We start from the raw sequence: 7,301 nt of genomic DNA, 5'->3' as shown, positions 1-7,301 counted from the left end.
GTCCCCAGCTCCGAAAAAAAGAAAAGAAAAAAAAAGAATTATAAGAGAACATTGTTTCTATCAGATCCTAATGAAACTTTCAGATATCTACAAGGTAAAACAATGACAAATTCAGTTAAACTAAAATAAATCCACCACTTGGGGACAGGAGAAACAGCTCAAACTGTAAAGTGCTTTGTGATCAAACACAAAGGACCTAACTTTGAGGCACCCAGTACCAATGTAAAAAATCTGGCATAGCATCATGGGCCTGTAATTCCAGTACTAAGGGGGCAAAAGAGAGGTAAAGCACAGAAGTTCACTGGCCAGCTGAAGTGAATAAATGAGTTTCAGGTTCAGTGAAGGAGCCTGTCTCAAAAATAAGGAGGAGTTGGCAAGATGGCTCAATGAGTAAAGGCACTTGCTGACTAACAATGCCAAGTCTGATAACCTGAGTTCAATCCCTGGAAGTGACACGAGGGTGAAGAGTGAACCAGTTCCATACACTTGGTCCCTGACCTCCATCCACACACCATGGCATGCATGCCTCCACATATACAATATAAAACACACATATCCACGCACACCGACAACATAACTAAATTAAAAAATAAAATGGGGTGGAACAAAGGAAGATGTTGAATCTTGATCTCTGGCTTCCACATGGACGTACATACCTTCACAGACATTACACACCTGCACAAACATGTAACACATGCAATGTACACCACAAAAAATGTGAATCTGGAACTGGCAGGATATTATCCGTGGTGGTTTGGATGACTATAACCCCAAAGGCTCACTTATTTAAATGCTCGTTCTTTACCTGATGGACCATTTTAGGAAGGACTAGGAAATGTGGCCTGTTGGAGGAGGCGTGCCAATGGGGTAGGCTTTGAGGCTTAAAAACCCCACAGCATTCCCAGTTTCTCTGTCTTTCTGTCCCTCTAACTTTTGGATAAGGTAGAATCTCTGCAGCACCTGGCCTGCTGGCCTGCCTGCAGTCTGGCTCACCACCATGGAGATCATAGACTAACCCCCTCAAGCTGTAAGCAAGCCCCAAAGTAAATGCTTTCTCATATAAGTTGCCTTGGTCACGGTGTTTCTTCACAGCGACAGAACAGTAATTAAGACAATAATACACGGTCCAAATGTAACTTATACAATTTGCTGTATGTATTATTTCTATGTTCCCTTCCTATCATCCTCCTCATTAACCTGAGGTCTGGGGTTAGATTTGAGAGCCATACTCTCTTCACCGAGGCAACACATATGTCAAAGACTTCTTTGTGTCCCAAGTGGCCCTTTTCAAGTCTTATGTTCTGCTTTCCTTACTGTGTTGATATCCAGTTCACCAACGCTTCCAAACAGAATAAAAACACAAAGAAAGAATCCACACTGACAGAAAAACTCCAGAAAAATCATCATCATCTTTCCTGGGTGAGCATCTCAAGCAACTGAAGCCTTGGAGCAATCACAGCTTCCACCTGCTACGGGGACCTCAGCATCCCCAGTTAGTGGCACACCCGGTATTCTGGGTAGGAAAGTGATACACCCTCCCTGAATCCTGTAGACTTGTGTGCAGCAGAAGGCAATGCCAGGGACAGTAATCATTAGCCAAGAAGAGGACGCTAATCAGACATAGGCTCACATAGCTGTGCGGTGAGGAGGGCTCATTCCATCTCAAGTTCCAAAGAACACACCATCAACCTAGGGAAATACCGCAGGAGGCAGGAAAGCACCAAGTTCCGCTTTTCTCTAAGCAAAGGGGTTTTGGAGTCCCTGAAACCAACTTTGCGGTTCACCCTTTCTAACAGTATGGGACCAGTCACAACTTGCTGATTAGCTTGGTGACAAAATGAGCTCATCGGTCCTGAAGGCCAGATTTTTGAGTTGAAACTCATCTGGCCACACATCAATCTGGAGGTCAACATCCACATAAGCTGTCAAAAGAAAACTATCAGCATGGACTCCAAACTGTGAAGGAAATGCTTTACTGCTTCTTGCCGCTCTCATTTTGCAACTTCAAATATCAAAGGTAGTCATGAATTGGAGTTCAACAGTCAGGGACACTGTCGTAACTAGGCTTGAAAGGTCCGATGGTTGTGCATTGTTTACAGTTCTCTTTTGAAGGAGTGTCCCCTCCCCACTGCTGTTAGCAAAAAGACAAGGGAAACAACTCCTTCACCCCTGAAGTAGAAATACTGCGGCCAGTGGTGTGAAGTGTTCAACGTGGCCAAACAGAGATCACAAACACTCGAGGCAGCCACAGATTTCAGGACAGTCCGTGCACCTACAAGAATTGAGCAACTCCAGAGAAGGAATTCCTTATGGTGGCTATACAAACATGGAGACGTGGCTTACCCTTTCAAAAAGCCTCAGAAACGTGTTGGACAGGGACCAAGTTCTTAAGTACCAAAAAGCCCAGGCAACATCACTAGGACTTTTGTAGAATTCCACCACTTTGGTACTTGAAAGCTCAGAGCATGCCCAAACATGGCATGACATTTGCATGCTTCAAAACATACCAGTGTAACCCAGCCACTTAGAACGGGCCCACTTCCTAGAGACAGCAAAGGGCACCGAGTCTTAAGTTTCTAAGCAGTGGTAGGAAGTGTTCTTTCAGAAAAACAGCACGTATCTTAGTGAGAAAACACTTAGCGCTTCTTTTTCCAGAAGGGATCAACTCAATTCAATTTCGACACGAGATCCTCTGCTCAAAGCCAAACTTTAAGTTACATAGCTCTCGACTTTGAACTACACCAGCAAGGGTGTTGGGAAGCGAGGGAGAGACGGGGATGTGTGACTGGAAGAGGAAAGACAAGAATGTGCATGAGAACCCACGTGGGATGGCTCGGAGCATCTGTACCTGTATCTAACTGTGCAAGAGCTCCTCTACTGGCCCTGTCAGTTGTGGTGTCGGCCACAAGATTCTGGGGGCTGTGCCATCCTTCTCCATGGCAACAGGTTTATAATTAAACAGACTATCCAGACACACAGTCTAGGAAATATTATAGCTTGTAAACTTCAGTTATATAAAAAGCTCGTTAAAGACATAAAATTTAAGTGCTTGACACTTCTTACTGAAAACACAAGAAAATATTTTAAAAGACCAGACACCATCCGAGGCGGCAAAGACGCTGATGGGACCCTCCTGAGTATGCCCACAGAGGCATTTGCTAAAATCTATGTTCAGGAAACAAAAATAAGGCCAAAATATGTGTGTGTGTGTGTGTGTGTGTGTGTGTGTGTGTGTGTGTGTGTGTGCGCGCGCGTGCGCGCTCAAACCGCATTTGACTGAAGTCAGTGTCAGTCACCATCATGGCTGGAGGTCACCAAACTTTCCCTAGGTGATGTTTCAATTTCTCCCAAGGGTCTGTCAGCCAGCTTCAGGGGAACTACATAAAATATACTGAGTAGGGGTTGGGGATTTAGCTCAGTGGTAGAGCGCTTGCCTAGGAAGCACAAGGCCCTGGGTTCGGTCCCCAGCTCCGAAAAAAAGAACCAAAAAAATATATATATACTGAGTAAACTACTATTTTCCTGATGTAAAGTGAAGGGACAGGTCAGAACAAAAACAAGAACGGTAACAAAAGGCCCTTTCTTTTCTTTGGAGATTAGATCAAAAAATTTGCCCTGTAGGTCTTGCCCTCACCACCCAAGGGCTGGGATCGCAGCTGTTCTCAGCCTATGTGGTCCTTGGGATCCAACCTAAGGCTTCATAAATGGCATAGAGAAACACAGAGTCAAACGAGCCACACCTCCAGCCCAGCAAAACACCCTCAATAGGTTTCCAGGGTTGCTTTTCCCACCGACGCAGGTGCACAGGGAGAGGGTGGGGATGTCTCGCCATTTCTGTAGGAGACATATTACCTAACTGCAAAGTAGCTAATTTCAAAACGAGTCACTGTCTGACACCCTCTCCATTGCCATTTTTTTTCACGTGCTTGTGTACACAAGAGTGTGCCCGTGGAGGCCTGAGGGTTTTCCTTCCATTTACGAGTTTTACTCTGGAGATCACGTCTCTGCTTTCTGAGGCTGGGATTACAAATGGGCTGCTACGCTCGTCTGGCAATAATGTGGGTTCTGCGGATTGAAACTCTGACCTTCATGCTTGCCCAGCAAGTGCCCTAGGAGCTGAGCCGTCGCCCCAGCCCATTCGACTAAGTTTTATTAAACCAAAATCACAGTCTACCTCATAAATGCCTCTTCCTGAGACCGTGGGGTGAACTTTTCTCTGTGAGGAGATTTAGTCGTGCAGTTTCCTTTTCTCACTGTCCTACAAGGATCTGGGATGTGTGAGCATGTAGAAAAATATACCTAGACTACTTTGCAACGATCAGTTCTCGGCTAGAGCCCTAGCATATGGTTCCCCTCCGATCTGCTCCTGGGTTTTTCTCTCTTGCTGGAACTTCCTGGTGCAGCATGGTAGCTTCCTGCCTTCTCGAGGCACTCAAGCCCGGGATACCTGCTTTATCTTCATACCTTTCTCATCCCTTCCACCAAGACCCGAAAGCTTTCCTTCCCTCAAATCCAGCCCTGCTCACCCTACAGCTCTGCTGATTTCCCTACCCTCAGATCCCATCAGTCTCATGACAGATGAAGAAGGCCACAATTACCCTGTACACACAGACAATGAAAGTCACTGTCCAACATGAAAGTCACAGTCACAGCACCCAGCCTGTGGATTACAAAGTGAATGGGGGTGGGGGGCAGTCAGTAAAGCATTTGCCTTGACAACACAAGAATTTGAGTTCAACTCACAGTACGTATCATCTTTAGGTGAGGCAGAGGGTAACCCCACTGCAGGCAGGTGGAAATAGGGGCGTCCCAGGAGCTCACTGACCTGTCTACCCTAACTGGTGCTCCCCAGGTCACAGGCAGTCCCTGTCTCACAGAAGATGAAGCTGAGGATGACACCCAAGGTTGTCCTCTGGCCTCCGCATGCATGTGCACGCACACGTCACATGTACCGTGCTCACATGATTGAAAAAGATAAAGTGGGCCGCCTGCTGAGTGTGCTGCATGGATGAGAAGTGCTAGAATTCTGTTGAGGGTACCTGGCCTGACTTAGGGCAGAGACCAAAGTATTGTGTGAGCCATTCTTGGCATTCAGGACTGAGGGTATAATGCTAGCGTAGATATTATAACATATTATAATTATATCATATATTATACTACTTAGCCCTTTACAGAGAAAACAGTGATGGCTGTCACTGGAATAGGCTGTGCTTAAACCCTGTTAACTGTGACAGATACATGTTGTAGAACTTTTTAGACCTAGTTGAGATTCAAGTTCCATCAGAGAACTAAGCGAAATTATAGACACTAACATTAAAAATAATCAGTGGGTCTGGAGACGGCTCAGTCAAGCATGGGCACTCATGCAGAAGGCCATGTGCAAGAGTCTGTCATAACACCAGTGCTAGGAGACAGGAGCAAGAGGATCACGGGAGCTCTCTGGAAAGCCAGTTCTTCCAGTCAGTTAGCTCCAGGACCACAGAGAGACCTTGTCTTAACAAAGAAAGACAGAAAAATGGTGGAGAAGACAGTTGAAGACACTCTGTGTGCACTCATGTGAATGCGCGTGCACACACACACACACACACACACACACACACACACACACCACCGAAAAGAAGTATTCTTTGATATTTCTCACTACGGTGAAGGTGAAAATATCTAAGCTAGAAAGAAAATATTTCTGAGGTGGCCAGTTTTTATCGAGGCATTGTTCAGAATTATTTGATGGCTTCTGAAGGTGGATCATGGACCTGACATAGTGGAGCCATCTGGAGTGTATATAGAAACTGTCGGTTTTTAATTATAACCTAGCTAATCCGCCCAGTTACGATATTACAACGTAGGAGATGAACTTTGGAGAGTAAGAATATGCCAGAAGGTTTCCAACAAACAAAAACAAAAACAAAACAAAACAACAACAACAAAAGACTCAGACTCCTAAATTATCACACTGGGTGTGAATTATTTTATATTATACCCGTTTTCCTTGAAATAAAACAACACAAATGTTCATGTCCATTAACAGTTAAAAAGAGTAATAAAAAAGAATTGCAGTGAGGTCATTGTCTGACGTGCCTTGGCCACTGAAATTACAAACTATAGGCTTCATGTTCCCATCTGAGTCACAGAGATACCAGAAGAGAACGAGAAGGTTGTCCCTGAGCCAATGGCCATGAGCATCCTACGGTGATCTGGTAAAGACAGACTGTCACAGGACAGCTGAAGAGCTGCCACATTAGCAAGATGTCTGTCTGGAGTGACAGTCAAGCTTACATTCTGACCCCCTAGGACATGCCCCTCTCCCAACTCCACTCCAGAACAAGCCTGATGTTCAAGCAGAACAGGCCTTTCTTGGGGCCTCAGAGACCATCCTGGGATACCCCTTCACCGTTTTATTTACTGCTTATGTGTTTACCAGAATACTACTCCACCTCTTTTCTTAAAGCTTCCAGGCCAACTGAGCAGAGACCTCAGGCTGAGGGGCCTTCCTTTCTGCTCATGAACATGCCTGCCACCAGTTTCCTTTCTCTCCCAGCTACAGAAAGACAAGAGTTGTAGGGACAGCTGGGGGCCTAACACGGAGACATCCCCAGGGTGAAACAAATTCCAGTCAACAGTGCTACATATAAACTGAAGGGCTTGGCTTCCTCTCATCAACCACTATGCCACCAAAGGTGTCCATCCTTTTCTACAGTTACCTGCCCACAGCCACAAAGTGCTGGCATCAGACTGAAGACTTCATAACATTAGGGGGTCTTCTTAGCTTGAAAAGCCTGGGGGGGTTGGGGTCAGGGTTAGGGTTTTACACTCGGGGTTAGAGGTAGGGTTAGGGTTTTACACTCGGGGTTAGGGTTAGGGTTAAGGTTAGGGTCAGGGTAAGGGCTAAAGGGTAAGGGTTATGGTTAGGGTTTTACACCCAAGGTTAGGGGAAGGATTTTACACTCAGGGTTAGAGGTAAGGTTAGGGTAGGGTTTTACTCTCAGGGTTAGGGTTAGAGTCAGGGTAAGGGCTAAACGGTTAGGGTTAGCGTTAGGGTTTTACACTCAGGGTTAGAGGTAGGGTTAGGGTTTTACACTCAGGGTTAGAGGTAGGGTTAGGGTTTTACACTCAGGGTTAGAGGTAGGGTTAGGGTTTTACACTCAGGGTTAGAGGTAGGGTTAGGGTTTTACACTCAGGGTTAGAGGTAGGGTTAGGATTAAGGTTTTACACTCATCTTTGTCTGACACAGCAGATCTCAACCTCTCTAACATTGCAACACTTTCACACAGCTCCTCATGTTGCAGTGATTCCCCAACCAC

At 45.7% G+C, this 7,301-nt stretch overlaps 1 protein-coding gene across 19 annotated transcripts in view; it reads right to left on the bottom strand.

Moving 5' to 3' along the window:
- The window catches only part of Nedd4l (NEDD4 like E3 ubiquitin protein ligase), a 332,907-nt gene that overhangs the window by 111,974 nt on the left and 213,632 nt on the right, over positions 1–7,301 (bottom strand). The window lies entirely within an intron of this gene.

Source organism: Rattus norvegicus, chromosome 18 (genome assembly GCF_036323735.1).
Source record: "Rattus norvegicus strain BN/NHsdMcwi chromosome 18, GRCr8, whole genome shotgun sequence".
NCBI classification, from domain to species: Eukaryota; Metazoa; Chordata; class Mammalia; order Rodentia; family Muridae; genus Rattus; species Rattus norvegicus.
Note: the sequence above shows the minus strand (reverse complement) of the source record. Positions and strands in the feature narration are given on the sequence as shown.